At 36.5% G+C, this 22,177-nt stretch overlaps 1 long non-coding RNA gene across 1 annotated transcript; it reads right to left on the bottom strand.

Moving 5' to 3' along the window:
* Positions 1-13,780: 13,780 nt before the first annotated feature.
* On the bottom strand, positions 13,781-21,525 carry LOC118016967. Its single transcript, XR_004680985.1, has 3 exons — positions 21,489-21,525; positions 20,671-20,919; positions 13,781-14,852 (listed from the first exon to the last, which is right to left on the bottom strand). It is a non-coding gene; the product is annotated as an uncharacterized LOC118016967 (long non-coding RNA).
* Positions 21,526-22,177: the final 652 nt, after the last annotated feature.

Here is a 22,177-nt window from a genome sequence, read left to right as displayed (position 1 = left end):
GTTTTGTTGGACAAAATTTAAAATATTCAGGTGATTTCTGTACCATGTACATTTTATGAAGTCATAGAAGTATCTACATAAGTTTCTTTCCCGGGCATGTGTGCAACTATATAATTTACATACTGTATCTTAGATTATAACTTTTTTTGGCATTTGAAATTAGCATATTCAATAATAATTTTTAAAAAAGTTTCAATTCTACCATATTGGTAGAAAGGTATGTTCAACTTGAAAATATAAGAAAACATGCTCTATTTTATTACTTTTTCACAAAATTTCATCGTTTCTGGCAATATTAAATCATTTTATCCCTTTCAAACATATTAGTGTACAAATATAATTTCAAAGAGAAATTTAAGGCATCCATGCTAAAATTTTACAATTTTAGCACTTTTTTTGTATTAGTGATTCTATTTGTGCGTGTAGTACATAATGTTAGATATAGTAGTATAATGGTATGTGACTTTATTAATGTGGCAGTTAAGAACATAAATAATATAAGGAAAATTTGGATATGCCAGAAAAAACAAATGCAAAAATTTAAAATCAATTTTTCAAGAAAATGCTGTAGCATATCTTTAATAATGTGTAGTTTATATTAAGCTTGGTTATAGTATACAGGATGATTTTAAGGAAATAATGGAATAATCTTCAAATATCAAAAAGTAACCACAATGAAATATAGGATTTAGGTCAAGTCTTTTCCTTGTGAAATATACAGATAACTGACCCAAGGAAATAGATTGTGGCGCAAGCCTTAATGCTCCGTTTCACTTCACTTTGGTGCTGTAGCAATAAGCATATTATGAATTTTTAAAACATAATTTACAAAGTAATGAACAAAAATTAGATCTAAAAATTCATTTTGAAAGAGGAAGTAATCAAACAATAAGAAACAGTTAATTTTTCTTAAATAGGATACAATAATTTTAGATACTTACTCATAACTAGCTATTTGTAAAATGGGAGTATATAGAAGGTTTCTAGCATTACCTAAAATTTCATAACAAGGTATAGCTTTTCTTCGAATAACAGTTGGTCTATCAGAGACCAATGATACAGTTTCTAAGTTTGTTGATTTTCAGTTGCTAAGAAAAAAAGGATGACGTTGCTTAAACCTGTTTGCCCCTTCTTAGATTTTATTAACAAAATCTGTGATGTGTTTTGTGTACTTGAAAATATGATAGGCTGACAGGTGCTTCAGTGCTGAAACAGAAAGAATAAAGTATGAAATTTTATTATCTTATTTATTAGTCTCAGATTTTGTTTATTTAAAACATTTATTTCCTTAAGTATGAGTAACTTTTTTTAAAGAAAGAGATGGATTAAGTAATTAAAACATGAAGGGACTAAAGAAAAATTTCCCAAATTGTATAACTTTAAAAAATCAATTCCATTATGTTCGTTAAATGTATACTGGTTTTAGGTAGCACAGTGAGAACAGAGGTAATTTTAGTGTTTCTTTGAAGTTTACTCTTCTGGAGCCAGAAGGTAGAAGAGAACGTTTTGGAAGATGTCCAACATTTAATTACCTAAATTTTGATTTATGCTAATCAATGTCAATACTTTTAACCAATTGAATTAAAATGCTTATTTTATTTATTTATTTATTTTAAAGATTTTATTTATTTATTTGACAGAGAGAGGCAGCAAGAACAGGAACACAAGCAAGGGAAGTGGGAGAGGGAGGAGCAGGCCTCCCGCAGAGCATGGAGCCCGATGTGGGGCTCGATCCCAGGACCCTGGGATCATGACCCAAGCAGAAGGTAGATACTCAATGACTGAGCCACCCAGGCACCCCTAAAATGCTTATTTTATATTGTATGCTACAGAGAATATATCAAAACTAATAAAAAATATTAATGAAGGAAAGAAAATGGCTAATATTACTTTAACATTGTCCTTCTTTTTTTACTAGCACATTAAAAAATGCCCAGTCTGCTGTCTGTGAATATTCTTGCCTATGTATGCATAAATGGTACCAGAAATCATAAAGAATGATGGATGTTTTATTGGATTTTAATTAAACTGTGTGTAACTTTGAACTATAAAATAATCTAGAGAGATGAAGCAAAAAATTAACTATAGGAAGTAAAGCAGGATTTTTGTTAGTAGGAACATGTTTTATCTGCCAGCAATGCAGATTTCAGGTTTTCTTGCTGATTATTAAATTCTGTCTTCTAAGGATAAAAGAGAAATAGATGTAGAGATACAAGCTATAGCCAAAAAGATCTTTCAAATTGGTGAGACTACTCGTCCACCCAGCCCAGTAGTCTGTCCCTGATAATGAAACCCAGTTACTTTGTATAAGGCACCAATGTGGTTCTTAAACATCAGGGTCTGCATGGATGTCATAATGAAACTTCATCCTGAAGTACATCTAACTTCCCTGGGCATAATGAAACAGTTGTTTACACCACTGACTCTGCGGTGGATTTTTATGCATCAGTACATCACTGGGACAATATTCGGCATCTGGAAGTGAGGTGCTGCCATTGCTTTTGGGATCAGGCGTGTCTTCTTGTGTGTGTTTCTGTTGTCACATGGCATTCTTCCTGTGTGTGTGTGCCCAACTTTCCCTCATTTGAAAAGGAAATCAGTTGTAGTAGGCTCAGCCTAATGGCCTCATTTTAACTTGATTACATCTGCAAAGACCTTATTTCCAAATAAGGTCATATTCACAGGTACCAGGACAACAACCTATCTTTTGGGGAGGCACAGTTTAAGCCATAACAATGGAACACCAGAAAAATGGAGATTATCTAGCCAGGCACCAACAGCATTGACTGCAAGATGTGTCTAAGTTCCCAGTTTCCTTCTGCATTTGGTTTTTAGATATACCAAATTACTGACATACTGAACAATTTTCAGATTCCAATTTTCATGTCTTTGCCTGTTGTTGCCTAAACCAGGTCCCTGGCATCCACTGCTTGGTGAAAGTCTCCTCACTTTAAGAAATTCTGTTGTATCCCGAGAGCAGCCTTCCTCGACCCTCCCAGTGTCTATACCAAGTCACTCATTCCATTCCAGATGAGCTTGTTCATTAATTCATTCAAAACATTTTAATGCATATAATGTGGTACAATGCTAGATATTGGGCATAGTGCTCGGTTACTAAGAATACAGACCCTGGCTCTAAGGTAGGTTACAGTCTTGTAGAATACATAAAATATAAATAATTATAACAAAGTTCAATAAGTGATAAGGTAATCATAACATGCTGTGGTCACTGAAAGAAAGAACAACTTGGCAGTGGCTGAGATAAAAGGGATGACACTAGGTGGAAAGATTTTGACACAATAAAGATTTACATTTTAAATGAAAAAATAGTTCTAAATCAGCCTTTAATAAAGTACCTAGTTTGACTCTATAAATGTTCTCTACTAGTTGTTTAACTATTTTGTTAATTCATTCATTAAATCATTCATTCATTAAATTCTACAGTTATTTCTAGAATGAGGTACTGAGTTAAGTTCTGTCACACATATGTCTGAGTACTTTGTATTTTAAATTGTTGATCGAGCTGTATTTATCTACAATTGATTAGTTCCCTAGAAAAAATTTTGTAAATCTGTAATTTATATATCTCAAAGTAGTCCACAAATATACCAGAGGTAATTTTCCTAAACAGACATTTTAGAAAGCATGCAATTAGAGCTACAAGTGATGACTGTCTGCAATAGTAATTTTCTTGTCTTAAGGGCAATAAGCTGCTCATTATTTTTAAAAAAGTGTGCCAACCATTATTCCTGTTTAGAATGCTGCCTTTTCTCCAGAAGCTGATAAAACACTCTACTTCCCACTGACAGTGCAGTAAAGTGTGAGGGAAGATGCCAACCTTTGAAGACCGACATAATAGAAGTCCACGCTGAATTTTGTTGGATTTGTTTTAATATTATTATCCTTAAAATAGCAATTTTCAGAGGTTAAATGCTTTACTTTTATATTTGTCAAAGGTTTATATTCATTCATATTATTGTTACTATTATTATTTTAATATTCTGTTTTTAAGTAATCTCCATATCCAATGTGGGGCTCGGACTCACAATCCCAAGATCAAGAGTCGCAAGTTCTGTCAACTGAACTAGCCAGGCACCCCTCCATTCATATTATTAATACAAATGGAGACGTAGTATTTCACTAGTACATCCAATTTCTTGTATCCATAATATTTTTTTTATTTTTTTAAAGATTTTATTTATTTATTTGACAGAGAGAGAGACACAGCGAGAGAGGGAACACAAGCAGGGGGAGTGGGAGAGGGAGAAGCAGGCTTCCCGCCGAGCAGGGAGCCCGATGGGGCCTCGATCCCAGGACCCCGGGATCATGACCTGAGCGGAAGGCAGACGCTTAACGACTGAGCCACCCAGGCGCCCCTCTTGTATCCATAATATTATAAAAGAGTAACATCAGTTGATTCTTCTTACTATACCCCTGCCTTATATTTACACAATACAATAGTAAGGGTGAAACAAAAATATCACATTGTTTAACAGGAGTCTTAGCTTTTTGTTTTTGAATGTCTCTAGAACAGGGTTTAGTCAAAAAAAATTTTTTTTTTGTCAAGTATCTTTATAGCCACATTAAATAAAAGAAACGGATACACATTATTTTTTCTTTATTTTTTAAGATGACTTTTAAGAACGCTGAAATGCATATAGGTGAGACAATAGAAATGAAAAGATTTTCAGCTAGCCTTTTCTGTAAAAGTTGTTCTGCTAAAGATGGTTTTAGTTTTTTGATAGGCCATTAAACCTTTTTATGACAGTATCAACACTGGCTTCTCCTTGTTCATTTTGGACATGGGAGAAGTCAGTGGTAATTGCTACAGGGCCTGTATATTAGTGGTAACAGCTTAAAAAACAGTGACAAAGACAGTAAGACCGGGTGCTGCCCTGCTTTCACAGTGTATCCTACTAACAAGCCTTACCTATCCAACAGTGTTTTCACTTGAAATCTCATTGCTTTCCTCTTCTCTACCTTTTGTTTCTTTCTTTGTCCTTTCCCTTAAAATTTTTTTGGCGTGTGTTATTAACGGGAATTCATTTGTGGTGTGGCTTAACAGTTATTTCAGGTCATCAGATTGTGAGACTGCTTCCTTGAAACATTTTTGTGCTATTGTTTTAAAAAATAATAATTAAAAAAAACAGTTGGCATTAATAAAAAAATCAATGTGAAATTGAAAAAAAATGGCTCCAATATTCAAAGAAAACTGACCTCTCCAGAACACTGATTGCTTAAAATTACTCTGCTCCGGGACGCCTGGGTGGCTCAGTCGGTTAAGCATTGCTTTCGGCTCAGGTCATGATTCCAAGATCCTGGGATCTAGTCACGCATCCAGCTCCTTGCTCAGGGGGAAGCCTGCTTCTCCCTCTGCCTGCCATTCCCCCTGCTTGTGCTCTCTATCTATCTGACAAATAAATAAATAAAATCTTAAAAAGAAAATTACTCTTCTCCTACGTGGCAGAGTCTACATGAGTTTTGAACTCAGTTTAACTCCAGAGTCTGGGCTTTTAAATAAAAACCTGTGAAACTTGCAATTTTATAGGTAGAGAAACTTTAGTACTTCTTTCATTGTCTTATTAGAATTTCATTATTTCATCCCTTTATCCACCCTTTGGAGCTGGCTCTAGGACTAACTGCTTTTACTTTCATATTATGGTATAATTTTAGGCAAAAACTTGTAGATATTAGGAATACAACTCTTTCGCCCAAAAATCTGAGAAAATTTGGTCACTGGATGCTCCATTAGGCTAATACGAATTGCCTCTCACTTTAATTTGTTACTTATATAGTTAGTAAGGATCAATACAGTTGGGTATTATTAGTGCTCAAATGATGCAGGAAGGAGAAGTTGCAGCACTCTACCATCTGGCAGGTTCTACAATGACCACTCTTTAATGTCTTTCATTTAGAGGGTTTTTTTTTTTATTACTTTAGAGAGGGGGGGGGGCAGAGGGCGAGGAGAGAGAGACTCTTAAGCAGACTCAGTGCTGAGCATGGAGCCCCACATGGGGCTTGATCTCACAGCCCTAAGATCATGACCTGAGCTGAAAACAAGAGTCAGAGCCACCGACTGAGCCACCCAGGTGTCCCTCATTTAGAGTTCTTAATGAAGATCCACTTCATACAGCTGGGTACCTTACATACATCAGCCCTAGGGTGCAGGGAGGGGGCGTGGTAGGAAACCATTACTCCAGTTACTTAATTACCTTTTTGATCCCAATCTTGTCTATAGGGCCAAAGTTTTTGGATGAAGACATGTTCTGTGAGCCACAGATTTTATCTAAAAATGTTTTCCCCTCAAAAATCAGAAACCTACCTTTTTTGGTTCTTCTTGGTTTTGTCCTACTAGGGCATGATGGATCCACCAGCATACAAATATTTTCTGTGACCTTGCATCCTAGGAAATTCCTCCCTTGATTCAATATTTCAGTGTTACAACTGCCCTCTTTCTCTGCTTCAGTCCATAAATTCCTTAAAACCATTGTTTTCACACAGTATCTCTACTTTCTCATCTCACTGCAGTCTGGCTTCTGTCTCTACCCTCCATTGTAGCTGATCTCCCTTGTCAACATAACCAGGGTCCTACATTTTGTTAACTTCTCTGTTCATTTTTCTCTGGTCATTTATCATTTTATTTGAAAGTAGTTCAAGATATACTTGATTATTCCCTTTGTCCCAAGGTCATTTTTTTGGTCTTAAAAATAATGTTTCTCGCTGTTGAATGAAGAATGGGTAGGATAGGGCCAAAATGATTTCTGGGAGACTGGTGGGAAGGCTGTTAGTGATAGTAGAATTTGATGACAGATTATAGTAATTGGGCCCGGAAGCTCTCAATGGAGATAAAGATACATGAATAAGAGAACAATACTTAGAAGGTAGAAATGGAAACTGAAAAATTTTGGTTCAGTTTTGGATATGTTGGAATTGAGGCACTTTTAAGATGTCCAAATAGAGAAACTGAGTAGACATTACCCATGGTGGATATGGACCTCAGAGAAGAATTCTGAGATAAAACTAATTTAGAACATCATCAATTTAGAATTGACTTGAGGCCATGGACTTGGAGGTGATCACTTCAGGACAGAAGAGTAAATTGAAAGAGAGGTCTTAGAAAAAAACATGCTATAGACTGTAATGTATTCTGGCTCTTCATTCACTTAAAAGAATGGCTATAGAGTAAGTCTCAATATATAGGAAGTGACAAGATAATAACCCTTGGATTCTTTTTATTCTTTATCCCATGTGATACATTTTTCTTTCAGTTTGTGATGAGACTTAATGTAGTTGAAGGCACACAAGCAGTAGATTTTGTCACATCTGTCACTCTACTTTTAATAATACATTTTAGTCATAGCAAAGTCTTGCATGATGTATAAAGTCAATATTCAGTATAGTAGTGCTATATTTGATTATGATGATGAAGTTTCATATAAATATCTTTTTCCTATTTTAAGAGAAAAGTTTTGCTACCACTGTGAAATGCATTGAGTGCTTTGCTCTTGACTGGGAATATCATATCTATTTTTTTTCTTTAGCTGCCTTTGAAATGTTTTAGTTTTAATGGTTGAGGTTGTAGTAAATAATAGTGTTTCTACCCTAATCAAACAGGTTGTTTTTTTTTAAAAAGTCTCAGTAAACATATAAATCCAAGGTGAAAAACTAAATAACAAATGTATATCTCACTTACATTGGGAAAAAGCAATATATGCATATAAAAAGTATGTTAGCTTTAATACGCTTATAATAAGAGAACTAGAAAATGGAAAGTATTCATTTGTCATAAAAGCTGTTATAGGCATTGGTATCTTCTTACTAGTCTAATGTTGATAATTTATGTGGATTATTAAGCTGTATAGCTTCTTTTGGGATACTCTTTTTTCTTTTTTTTAAAGACTATTCATTTTAGAGAGAGAGAGAGAGCAAGTGCATACGCACTAACGGGGAGGGGGAGGGGCAGATATATAGAGTTATATATAGAGTTACTAAACTCTATATATCCTGGCTATATTGCAGTTTTGTTTAGCTCTGTAAACTACACTCTTCCCCACCCTCACAAGCATTTCCATGCTCCTATTTCTCTTAACACCTACTCCACCATCTACATACACAATTTATGCAACAGATTAAATAAACTGGTCTTATTTCATTTCACGGTATTTTTAACTAGTTAGAAATTGGGAGATCCTGACTTCTAAACAAAGAGTTTAGGAATGGTGCTGTACACTAACATTTAATATTTCAAAGAATTTCTGATTGAAGTAGTTTTTATTCTTAAGTCTGAATATTTTATAAAATAGAAGAAAAGACAAACTCAAATGGTAACTGTATGTACAAATCTGTGTGTCCCGTTTTCCATTTATAACTTGGGGGAAATTCATGTTTTTATTAATAGAATATTCCAAATACACAGGAAACAGTGTAGCATAATTAACAGGGTGAATTAATGATGTCTACTAGCACCTGTTCTTCCTCTAAGAATTGACTTCCAGCCTTTGCACATTCTTCTAACTGGTTATTTACTTTTTATTATTGATTTTTAGATTCTTCATAAATTTCATGTAATAATTATTTGTCACTCATAGTAATAGCAAATATCTTCTAGTCTGTGGCTTTTTAAAAAATTTATTTATTTATTTATTTATTATTTTATTTATTTGACAGAGAGAGACACAGCGAGAGAGGGACCACAAGCAGGGGGAGTGGGAGAGGGAGAAGCAGACTCCCTGCAGAGCAAGGAGCCCAATGTGGGGCTCGATCCCAGGACGCTGGGATCATGACCTGAGCTGAAGGCAGCCGTTTAACAGACTGAGCCACCCAGGCACCCCTTTCTTTTTTTTAAAAAGTTTATTTTGAAATAATTGTAGTTTCATAGGAAGTTGCAAAGATAATATGGAGAGGTCCCATGTACCCTTTACCTAGTTTCCTTGGAACGTAACTGTAATACAATTTCAAAACTTGGAAAGTGACAATGGTACAATGTTATGCAATTTGATATCATATATGAGATGTGTAGATTTGTGTCATCACTGCCACAATCAAGGGGCAGAACAGTTTCATTAACACAAACATCTTCAGCATGCCATCTCTTTATAGTCACACCTCCCTCTGCTCTTCTCCATCATCCTGTAATCCTGGCAACTACTAATCTGTTATTCATCCCTATAATTTAATTATTTTGAGAAAGTTATATAAATGGCACCACACAATATGGGACCTTTTGAGATTAACTTTTGTCACTTAACATCATCTTCTACACAGACCACCATGTTTTCTGCAAACTGGCAGTTTTGTTTCTTCCTTTCCCATCTATATGCCTTCTATTTTTTCTTGCTTTATGTCACTGGCTTAAAGTTCTCATACTATGTTTAATGGCAATGGTGAGACTGGATATCATGCCTTTTTCTGATTGTAGGGGTAAGTATTAAGTCTTTCATCATTATGTATGATTCTGGTTACAAACTAAATTTGTAGATGTTCTTTATTAAGTTGAAGTCCTCTAATCCCAGTTTTCTGAGAGTTATTTTTTTAATCATGAATGGGTGTTTCATTTTGTCAACTGTGTTTTCTGTATCAATTGATATGATCATGTGATTTTCTTTTTAAGCGTGTTAATATGATGAATTACATTACTTGATTTGCAAATATTGAGCCAGTTTTGTACCTTGACCATTTGATCATGGAACATAGTTCTTTTCATATATTGTTGAATTCTATTTGCTAATCTCTTGTTAAGGATTTTTACATCTATATTCATGAGGAATAATGGGCTGGAGTTTTGTGTGTGTGTGTGTGTGTGCGCGCACATGCGTGCATGTATGTGTGTATGCACGTGTGTGAGTGTGCTGTTTTTGTCTGGGTTTGGTATCAGGATAATACTGACGTCATAAAAGGTAAGGTGACTGTGTAGATTAATGATTTGAAAATTTACTTTTTTCTTATGTAAATGTTCAGTGCTATAAAATTCTCTCTCAGCCCTGCTTTAGCTGGGTGCCACAAATTTTTCTTTTTAATACATAAACTTATTAAGTATAATAATTACATCTACCAACATATTTTAATCAATTTCTGTGCTCTCTTCAGTTTATTTATTTATTTTTTTAAAGATTTTATTTATTTATTTGACAGAGAGAGAGATAGTGAGAGCAGGAACACAAGCAGGGGGAGTGGGAGTGGGAGAGGGCGAGGGAGAAGCAGGCTTCCTGCCAAGCAGGGAGCCCGACGTGAGACTCGATCCCAGGACCCTGGGATCATGACCTGAGCTGAAGGCAGATGCTTAACGACTGAGCCACCCAGGCGCCCCTCTTCAGTTTATTATGTTACATTTCTCTGTCTTTTCTTGTTGGTGAAGTACATATTTAAATGTTATCTGAGTACTTACTATCTTGTAGATACAGGCAAAGAGTTAATTTGGGAATGTAAGCAAACTGAAACCATAGGAGAAATAACCCATGAATATCTATTTAATATTTTAAAAGTGGAAATAATTTCATTTGAAGGATTAGGTAACAGTCTTTTGCCTTTTTTATCTACATATGATTACTTTTTAAATATCTTCATAATGCATAATTTGGGAAATGTGTCATTTTGTATAATTATAGTTTTGCCATGCTATCACTGCAGATAAAAAAATTGGGGAATGGACTTAATTATAGTCATTGTCTCTCAAAAACTGTGCATCATTGACCTTCAAATTGTAAGTAAAAATTCATTAGATTTATTTAGCCTTATTTCTACTTAACCATATTGTCAAGCCTGAACATAGATGATCTCAGCTCAAAAACTAATGATGTAATGTATGCTGATTAACATAATAAAATAAAATTAAAAAAAACCCAAAAGCATCAGGACTGGTGGAAAAAAAGAGTGTAAGTATAAAAGGAATGATGTTTTTAGAGCTAGTCCAACTCCTTCCTGAGTTAGGTAAGCAATTTTCTTTTATGTTCACAAACAGCAGGGCTTATATTGTTTTTGTCCTATCCAAAATAATAGATACTGGATTTTCATCTTTGTTAGGTTTTACTGTGCATGTTTATGCCAAAACAAGGTAGGAAGCAAATAGTTCACTTAGTCTAAATATATTACATTTAAAAAAAAAAAAAAACTTGATTTGTGTGTTTAAATGCCACATCAGTTTCTTCAATTAAATTTAACAAGTGTTTACCTTCTTACCATGTATAAAAAACTCTGAAAGACACTGGGGTATAAAGACACAACACTATCCTCAGCCATTTTTAGTCATCTCTAATAATTCCAGTTGCTCAAGAAAAAAAGGAAGTAAACCTGGCTTCTTGGTTACCATACACAATTTAAGCACTGACAAGAAATTACATTGATTCTGAAAGAGGGAAATCAAGATTCCATAGTTTTTCCTAAATGGAAATCAGCCTACTTCTAACAAAATGTATTTTTCTGCTACTCAGTGAGACAGATACCCTGGTTTTACAATGATTGTTCACAAGATAATGATTCTTATATTCTTTTGATAGGCAGTAACTTAAACAGATGGTGCTCCGTGCAGGCAGATTGTTTCTTACAAATGTCAATTAAGTCTTAAGGCTCCATGCTCTCTCATGTATGAAGCCAACTCTTATATAACATGAAGAGATGCCTTTCACACCTCAGAGTGCTGGCTGATCAGTAAATACATATATTTTAGAATATCTTGGAATGATTGTATGTTTAACCTTGTCTCAAGCAGTGTAAGACCATTTACATAGATTTGCCATATGAGTCTATAACAACAACAGTAAACCATCACTCTTCAGAGTGGGTGTCTTATTTTGTTTATGGATCTGACCCCTTTTGGGGTACTACAAAACTGCAAAACAAATGCCATTTCCAAAATACACTACGTGTATCAGTAAGAAAAATCAGAGACGGTTTAAAAAAAATTAGCATTGGCACCTAATATTTTGTCTAATATATTGTGGTCCCGAGACTGGAATATAACGCGAGGCTTGGCTTTTCATCTGAAACCAGAATATCTTTTCTTAAAAATCAGAATGCTGCAAACCATAGTTCACAGATGAGAGTTTCAATTTTTGAATGACATAATACATTTATCTTTACTGGGCAGATCTAATCTTATTGCCATGACAACCTTTAAAATGCACATACTTATGTGTGCTCACACACACGCTCACACATTCACAAAAAATACAGTGCCCCTGATAATTTAGTCACCTTAATGGATGTATATGCAGGATTTCACATGGCAAATGTCTGACAGAAGAAATTCTAAATGGGGAAAAAATGATGGATATATTCTCAGATTATTCAGATCATGTAAATTATCTAGTTCAGTTAATTCTGACTCTGATCTTAAGCATGAGGTCTGTGAAAGGGAGAAATTTACACTAGAACAGTATGTTAGAAGGATGTCTTAGAAAATCATTCTAGGGACGCCTAAGTGGCTCAGTTATTAAGCGTCTGCCTTCAGCTCAGGTCATGATCCCAGGGTCCTGGGATCGAGCCCCGCATCGGGCTCCCTGCTCAGTGGGAAGCCTGCTTCTCCCTCTCCCGCTCCCCCTGCTTGTGTTCCCTCTCTCGCTGTGTCTCTCTCTGTCAAATAAATAAATAAAATATTTTTTTTAAAAAAGAAAATCATTCTAAAATATTCAGTTTCTATTCTGTAGACACTGGGTACGTTGGAGATTAGACAGATTAGACTAACCCATTTAATCAGATTAAGCTATCTACTCTTTATTTTATTTTATTTTATTATGTTAATCACCGTACATTACATCATTAGTTTTTGATGTAGTGTTCCATGATTCATTGTTTGTGTGTAACACCCAGTGCTCCATTCACTACATGCCCTCCTTAATACCCATCACCAGGCTAACCCATCCCCCTCTAGAACCCTCAGTTTCTCATAGTCCATAGTCTCTCATGGTTCGTCTCCCCCAGATTAAGCGATCTACTCTTAACTGGTTACCTCCAAAATTTCAATGGCTTCACAAATTAACACATTTCTCCCGCTCATCTCATAGTATAGTGAGTCAATGGGAGGCTCTACTTCATACACTCATTCAGGGATCCAGGGATCCTTTCACCAGATCCTAGGACCTCAGTGTTTTCTACTGAGTCCTCGGCACCTAATTTAATATATGGGAAGTATTTTTTTTTTTTTTTTTGTGGAGGCAGGACTGAAAGAGCATTTCTGTTCTGCCCACATTGTGTCAGAACTGATCTACATGACCCTATCTAATCTCAGAGAATGTAGAATAGGTAGTCTGGAAGAAATTGGGAATGGAGGAAAGAGATATGTTGAAGGTGGAGAGGCCAATTAAAAGAGAAATTTGATGGTCCAGTGTAGCATAGTTTGGACCTGGTTATAGAGAGAGCTAAGGCAAAAACTCTCAACTCATATTTCTACACTATTTATTTATTTATGAGAGAGAAGGGGAAAAGGGGAGGGGCAGAGGGGCAGGGAGAGAGAGAATCTTAAGCAGGTTCCATGCCCAGTGTGAAGCCCGACACAGGGCTCGATCCCAGGACCCTGAGATCATCACCTGAGCCGAAATCAAGAGTTGGATGCTTGGGCGCCTGGGTGGCTCAGTCATTAAGCGTCTGCCTTCGGCTCAGGTCATGATTCCAGGGTCGTGGGATCGAGTCCCACATCGGGCTCCCTGCTCTGCGGGAAGCCTGCTTCTCCCTCTCCCGCTCCCCCTGCTTGTGTTCCTGCTCTCGCTATGTCTCTGTCAAAAAAATAAATAAAATCTTTAAAAAAAAAAAAAAGAGTTGGATGCTTAACCAACTGAGCCATCCAGGCTCCCCTACATACAACATTTAAAAGTGACCACATTTCTAATACAGAGGTACTCTGATATTGTTTAAAATAGGGTTTGTGAAAATTAAGTAAGGCACTCTTTGTATTCGTAAAATATATATATATTTATAGCCTAAGTTTACCTCTATTAACATCAGAAGATAATGACAGAGAAGAGAAAAGGCTAAAAATATTAAGCAGCCACTGGGGACAAGAGTGAAATTTTCAGTAATATAAGAACCACCTGTCAAGCCAGGGGGCTTTGAGTATAGAAAATGAGTAAGAGATCTATGCCATGTACAGATGTGGCGTAGAGAATCCCTATGTGAGCAGGGCAGTGCAATAGCTGGGATAAATAGTCTATTTTAATTTTATCACAATTGCATGCATTTGAAAGAATGAAAACACTGAGCAAGGAGCAAGTTTACAGATGGCTTTTATCTCCCAATGAGAAGAGAAGCACCACAACGTGAGCTTATTTGCCTACAAGCTCAAGAAGGTGTTTGGATCAGTCCTACCACTGAGGCCAGTTTCAATTCTTAAAAAAGGCTAAGAAATCCATAAACCAGAGTTGGGGTTCTTTACTACTCACACAATTACTTTTGCCTTTGGCTAATGTTGTAGACACAAAGATAATTATGTGAAGTCTTCCACTTGTCTTTGTCTAAGAACCGAAGAACTGGAGGTGGGTATCGACAATAGTATTGTCTGAGACTATTCACTTCATTATTTATTCACTGTGTGACTTGGACACAAAAGTTTACTATCCGAAATAGAAGCACATACAACTGTTAGAGTAGCCGAGAGAACAAATGTCAGTGAAGTTCTCGGCCTAAAATATCGAAGTGCGTCCTTACTTTGCCCAGAAGCTTTAATAGTCTAGAATCTCTGGGAAACTACCCCCAATTCTCTCAGTCTGCATTAGTGAAATGGCTGGTTTGCAAAAACTTGCCAGGAAGCTTCTGTGAATCTCAGATCTATGCATGCAGTTGACTGTACTTACTTCAAGGAATCTGGATTTTCCTCTTCTGCTCTCAAAATCTTGTGCCAGAGCCTCTCTTTAGAAAATCCTAACCTAGAACCAAACAGGGAAGAGGATTCTGTGAAATGTAAACCCCGACTTCTCTCTGAGTCACAAAAAAAGATCTTGGAAGGGGGCAGGTAGTAACGCCAGACTGACTACACGTCCTCGTGACCCAGCATTCTGGCTCTTACCCGCTGATTTCCAACTGGGCTTCTGATATGCACTCTGAAGTTTCCCCTTTGTATTGTCAATCTAATTAGTGGATCTCTGGGTTCCTGAAGAAACTATACAATATCTCCCAACTCACAGATAAAGGAGGTTCTCTGGATATGAGAGAAAGGTAGTAGAAGCCTACTTAAGCAGGAGCCTGCTTAAGATTCTCTCTCTCCCTCCCTCAAAAGCCCATGGTTATATAACTCTAATTTTTACATATCCAATTTTTTTTCCAATACCCAAGCTGAACTTTGGGAAATTCCAAGTTTGGAATGACAGTCTTTGTGAATGGGAAAAAAATATTTATCCGGTAGTAACTCAAAGGTGGTAATAGGTTACTTGGCTAAACTCTTCTATGCTTGAGGCAGAATAAGAATCCAGGCTGGTGCTCTTCCTATACTATTCATTAATCAATTTAACACATGCTTGCTGAGTCCCTACCATGCACTATTACAGTGGAGAATCTGTACACATAGCTCCTATATTCAAAGTACTCGGTTTTGTGGGGAACACAGGCACTGTGGTAATTATGAAGGGAAAGATTAATTATTCTTTATACAGTATTTTGTTTTGTTTTTTCTCTACTGGACTGTGAGTTACTTTAAGGTGGTAAGACTGGCTACCCATACATGGTAGTCCTGGAAAGAACATTTTTTATTCACCTTGATATCCTGGGCACCTATTGCATAACAGGTTCCTAATGATATGCTGAATTGAGCTATTCTACTTGACCTTCCCCCAACACACAACTCAATCTTTATTTATTATTTCAGAGCAAGCTTTCAACCCACAGTTATCTTAGAATTCTTTTTTAACTTTTAACAGCTCCTTAATAAAATATGTCCCATCTGGTTTTATTAACTTCACGTAAAGTGCATAGCGCTTTGCATTTAGTAAGTCTAATGGGTCTTGTTTGTTAGTTTATTGGAATGATGTTTTATTTCCTTTCCACACAATTTAAAGCTGTTATTTATTATTTTTCTCTCCCCCCTCCCAACACTGAGATTTGTATTTTATGTAGTTATTAATTCATGGTTCACATTGCTATCTGTGGAGTCTGTTAATGTAACATCAATAATATGTATTTCAATTGACTTTCTTTCCCTGACAGCAATGCCAGAGTGGCTCTAAGAAAATAAGAAGCAGAAGAATAAGAATAAGAGAGGAGAAAATAATTAAAATTTCCTCTGAAAAGCATGACAATAATCCATTCTTTTGGCAATTTTACACAAGATAAAATAATTTAAATATAATTAAATACATTAAAATATGCATTTATAATTGGTAAAAATGCTTAAGTACTAATTTTTCCTGTATAGTGTTTTTGTTCACTTGAATTGTTTTCACTAAGGGGAAATAAATATTTGGCCCTCCTTGTTCATGCTCATTTATGGCAATTATAGTTTGGCAATTTCATTGTTGAATATCACAGATATAAATGTGAAATAGTGTCAGTATATATATATATATATACCTATATATTTCTTACACTATAATTGTTATAAAGATGGCCATTGGTCCCTAGGTTGTTTATTTCTTCACTATAAGTTGAGACTTGTTGGCTCAAAAGCCCATGGTTACGAAACTCTAATTTTTACACATCCAGTTTTTTTTCTAATACCCAAATAAATAGATTTTTAGCCATTTAGAGCCTGTCTTCTTTTCGTACCTTGAGAAATCTTACCCACTTCTGCTGGCCATTGATACAATAGAGCCTTGTAGTTATAAGACGTCAAGCTGCTATGGCCTTTGGAGTCCTCTGACCCAGATACTCCCACCCACACTGTTCAGTAGCATCTCCTAGACATGTTAGCCTCCTCTGTCATACCCATCTCCCCCAAGTGTTTCCTTGTCCTCCTTGCTATATGCCTCTGGATAATCTCATGCTCTGAGGGACTTCTCTCTTATGCAACTCTGTCAAGTGCAGCCCCAGAAAGCTTGTGTGTGCTACATTACATCTTTTTCCTTGATCTGCCACCAAATTCTTCCATCCCCTACAGTATTTATTACTACAATACTTATATTTAAATATAAAGATTATGTAGCCTACTCAGTCATCCTGATAACTTTATTTTAATGGAAATTAGAGATACAAACCCTGTTATTAAAACAAATATATAATTTTTAAAAATAAAGTGATTTATAATCAGCTTTGTACTGTTACTCATTTATTTAAATTTTTAAAAAGGATTTTATTTATTTGAGAGTGAGACAGAGCACGAGTGGGGGTAGGGGCAGAGGGAGAGGGAGAAGCAGACTCCCCACTGAGCACAGAGCCTGAGGCAGGGCTCGATCCCAGGACCCCGAGATCATGACCTGAGCTGAAGTCAGACGCTCAACTGACTGAGCCACCCATGTGCCCCTGTACTGTTACTTAAATGAATACAGAAGAGTCTTTTTTATATGGCATGATCCATAATTGCTTGAGTAACCAAAAAAATTGGCTCTTCTATTAAAATAATACACACACAATTAAACATTTTAACTTAAAGCACTTACATGTACTTTATTCATTTATATTTAGGTAGAGAGCTGAGACATCTTTTTTAATACATTTCTACTAATTGCAGTTCATTTTGTATTTCTTATGCCACAGTCTTAAAACATAATCAATAATTTTCTGTTTCTGTTTCATTCAAGCGGAGTGAGAACTTGGACACTTATGAGGTAATCATGGGTAGAATCCTTCCGGGTGTTTATAAGTTTTACTCTCATTCTTCTATAGTTGCCTCAGCTATAACTAATTAATTTAAAATCAATTCTGTTATATGACTTCCTTTCCAAACATTATAACTGGTCTTACATATAATGACTCTGAACTTTTCAAACTCCTATTTCATTGATCTGTATAATATCTGAATAAATTACTTAATAAGCAACCAAAACTAGATAAAAAGATTTGGAAATTATCATAGCTGACTCATGGTTGGTCAATTTAAATGGTGGATTTTGGTAATTTAAATGTGGAAGCAAAATTAGAGGTGGCCTGTTGCCCTAGGAGTAAACCCTACCAATAAGCATTTGGAGTTAGCAGGTTTCCTACAGTGGATTGAGATTAGCCTGTTAACTATGAACACCACTGAATAGTGAATTGTATCTCCCTAAAATTGAAGCTGTAATGCTTAATGTGACTGTATTTGGAGACATGCCCTGTCAAAAAGGTAATTAAAGTTAAATGAGATCATGGGGGGGGATGGCTAATCCAACAGGGCTGGTGTCATTAAAAGAAGAGGAAGAGATGGGGCACTTGGCTGGCTCAATTGGTAGAGTGGGCGACTACTGACCTTGGAGTTGTGAGTTCAAGCCCCACGCTGGGTGTAGAGACTACTTTAAAAAAAAAAAAAAAAAAGAGGAAGAGACGCTAGTTGTTCAGGTACATGGGCAGCTGTCTTCAAGCCAAGAAGGGAGGCTTCACGAGAAACCAACTCTGCCAGCAACTTGATCTTGAATTTCCAGCCGCCCCTCCCCGCCCCGGCCGCCCAGAAGTGTGACAAAATAAATTTCTGTTGGTTAAGCCATTCAGACTGTGGTATTTTGTTATGGCAGCCCTAGAAAACAGATACAGACACTGAGAGAAAGTATGATTTACATGGGAATGGTTCTTGTTAAGTAGCTGAGTTCAAATAAGTTTCTATTGCATTAGTAAGTATGTCAATATGGTGAACTGCTTGTCAGTGCTCACTGCCACTCCTTTTTAGGCATGACATTCTCATTCCTGGATTTTTATTCTTGTCCTTCAGATTGTCTTCAATTCATATGGTTAGGAAATATATCTGGGAAATGTTATCTGCACGCTTGCATATCCAATATCTTTCTGCTGCCTTCACACAAGAATTGAGAGTCTTCCTGGAAATAGAATTCATGGATAACTTCTTCAAAGTTTGGTAAATATTGTCTCACAGGCCCCTGGCATTTAGTGTTGCAGAGCAATCTGGGCCAATTGTATCTTATTTCTGGGCACATTATTATTTTTTTCCCTAGATGGCTGTAGGATTATTTCTTTACCTTTTAACTGTGACAATTCCACTAGCTATATTTTGATATTGCTTTCTTTTTATTGATTTCCTGAAATATAGCAGTTACTCTCAGATTTCAGAATGACGTTTTATTAGATGAAGAAACTTTCCCATTCTTTAATTATTGATTTTCCTCCATGTATTCTCATGTACTTTGATTAAACTTTGCCAATTTGTTTTCCATATAGCTTGTTTTCTTCTCATTTTAATCCTTTTCTCTGTTTTAGAAGAATTTCTCACATTTTTCAACATCTTTGATTTTTTGTAGTATCTAATATGCCTTACACTTCATTATTATGTAAAATCACAGATCATAATTTAGAAATGAATAAAATGTGTGCAGTTATTCTTTTTCATAACTTCCCATTTTACTGGTAATTTGTTCTGGATTTAAATGTTCAGTGCCTCTGTGTAAACATAAAGGAGATTATCTAAATTTTTTTGTTGTTCTTGTAGTTTATTTCAAAGAAAAGCAACTCATAATCTTTACAGAAGTAAAGATTACATCCTTTGAAATTCAGAATTTCTTCATAGGCTATGATGTTTCTGTTTTTACTTATTCCTATAGGGGACAATGTATCCCAGCTCTGCCACTCACTAGCTGAGTGATCTTTGACAAATTATCTTAACTCTTTGTACCTAAATGTCCGTATCTATAAAACAGGGTTGGTAATGATAGTGTTCATCTCACAGAGTTATTTTAAAAATTGTTTATCAATATATTTTTAGTAATCTTCTTAGCTAAGAAAGTGCTTGGCATACAGTAGAAATGCACTAACCATGACAATGAAATGAAAGAACAAGATAAGTTGGTTTCCAGGAGAAAACATTATTCTTTCTATCCATCGCTCCCTCTAACTTGCTCTTTAGGGGTAGTCCTTTTTCACCAGTGCAAGTCCTGTGACTTTTCTGGTCCCTCTCTGATAGTTAAAACAATTCTCTGGCAATCTCAATCACAGAATCTCATTGTCAGATCTAAGATGTTTATAAGTGCATTGAAAGTTAAATCTCCTTTCTCCTGGTCTGAGCCTGCTTCAGGCTTGATGTCCATTGTGGGTAAGGTGTATTGTCAGCATCTTTCATATTTCCTGAGCCTTGTGCTCTTCCTCCCCGCCTCCTTACTCATTGGCTCAATTTCTGATCCTTCCAGTTTAGGACTATGGAGGGTGAGTGAGGAGAACTAACATGCAGAAGACATCTCTACTCACTAGTTGATTCTAACATGACCTGGTATTGGAGTGTTCTGGGCAGACAGATGTTCAAAGCTAACTTAATTTTTTGGCAAGCGTTTTGGGGTCCTTTAAAGACTGCCATGGGGACTGCTGTACCGCAAGTTTCACTGGCTTGGATGTGGAACACACTCTAACCCTCTCTGGACCTCCCACCCCTCCTTAGAACCTGGAGCTCGGTAGGTCCCTGCACTCTGTCAATTCAGAACCATTTAGAGTCAGTGGTCATTTAAGACAAGTCAAGGTGGGCGACCTTCCAGTGCATCCTGGAAACTCCCCATCCTTGCCTTGCCAAACACGGCCGGAGAAAGGTCTCGGGGTCTATAGTGAGGGCACTGTAACAATCTGCCCCCACCCTCCAGCCCTCATTCTGAGTTCCTGAAAGAGAGAGGGTTTTAATAACTAACATACCTACTATGACAGACAGCAGCTGTTTGGGACCCATAACAATCCCAAACGCCAAAAACAAAGAGAAGTATCGTTTTCCTCTATCAGGGCCATTGTGCAGCTTTGGCATTTTCTGTTGTCTGGAGCTTCGGTGGTGGAGCCTTACAGGAGAGGGTGCTGTCTGGAAGAGGATGGTGAAGGTTCTGATATTCGATCTTGAAAGCATCGGTCAGGAGATGATTTCAGCAGACAGGAGATAAACAGCAGTCATGCCTGGAAAAATGGAGTGTGCAGGGTTGAAGCAGTCGTATTTCAGCTGCTGTGGTCACCCGAGAGGCAATGACATGTGAAAAATGCAGGGGTGCCAGAGGGTAGTAGTGGCACCATGGCTGAGAGGCTACAATGCCCAACAAAGGCAGAGCATTAAACGGACACTACTCTAGTCCTGAGAAGAGTTACCCTCAGGGACTTCTATGTTTATTTTGGGAGACTGTGAAATCGCTATATATTCACCTTTGTTCAGCTGACCCAGCTACCCCAAGTGAGTCATTAATACTATCATTATTTTTTAAAGATTTTATTTATCTATTTGTCAGAGAGAGAGAGCAACAAGCAGGGGGAGCAGCAGAGATAGGGAGAAGTCTGATACCAAACCCACTGAGAGTTTTGGAAAGTAAGAATGAAAGTCACAATGAGAGATTACTGCGGTGGTAAAACTGAAAAAGAGTGATAGCACCAGCTTGGGCAGTGATGGGCAAAATGGTACTTCCTGAACTTGCCATGGGAAAAGTGAGCTTGAGTGGCTTCTTGACAGCATAGTAAGAATAAAAAAATACATATACCTTTTGATCTGGCAATTCCACTTCTGGAAATGTATGCTACGGAAAAAAAAGAGCAAAAATACTTCAAGACTGATTATTATGGTATCTCTGTAGTGGGAAACACTGGAAATAAAGTAAATGCTCTTTAATAGGGAAATGGCTAAATATATTTTAATATATAACTTGAAATTATCCTGCCATAGGTCTGTAACATTCGGCTTGCAAAATAATGTTCAAAATTACATGAAGAAAATCTCCCTACGGCCAGAGATAAGACTATAAAGATTACCCCTGGCCATCTGACAGCACTGAGCTCTTGCCTCCCCTAACCTCTTCTAGTACATGATCATCTAGAGTTTGGGGACACGCTTCCTTATATCTCTAGCCTAGATATTTTAATGTATATATCTTGTCTCCTTAGCCCTTTGATGTTTTATGTTTTCACTTTACAATGTAAAGGCTTTCTCTGGTGCATAGTAGGCAGACAGGAAAGCTTTTTTGATTGATCAGTTGTCTTCCTGACTGAAACTTGTTAATGGATGACAGGCTCCTAGGCCTTGGTGTTTGTCAGTAAGACCGTTTCTTATTCTTGTCCACTGTGTACTCAGGGATACAGCTACTCTATTCAATTATTCAATCATTTTGCTGAAAACTTGGAGAGTCTATTTGTTACAGAACATAATAAAAATGTAAAGCCATTGCCATTAATA

The sequence above is a fragment of the Mirounga leonina genome, unplaced genomic scaffold (assembly GCF_011800145.1).
Source record: "Mirounga leonina isolate KUSES-001 unplaced genomic scaffold, KU_Mleo_1.0 Mir_168, whole genome shotgun sequence".
Lineage (NCBI taxonomy): Eukaryota > Metazoa > Chordata > Mammalia > Carnivora > Phocidae > Mirounga > Mirounga leonina.
The sequence above is the reverse complement of the archived record's forward strand: the minus strand, read 5'-3'. Positions and strand labels throughout refer to the sequence as shown.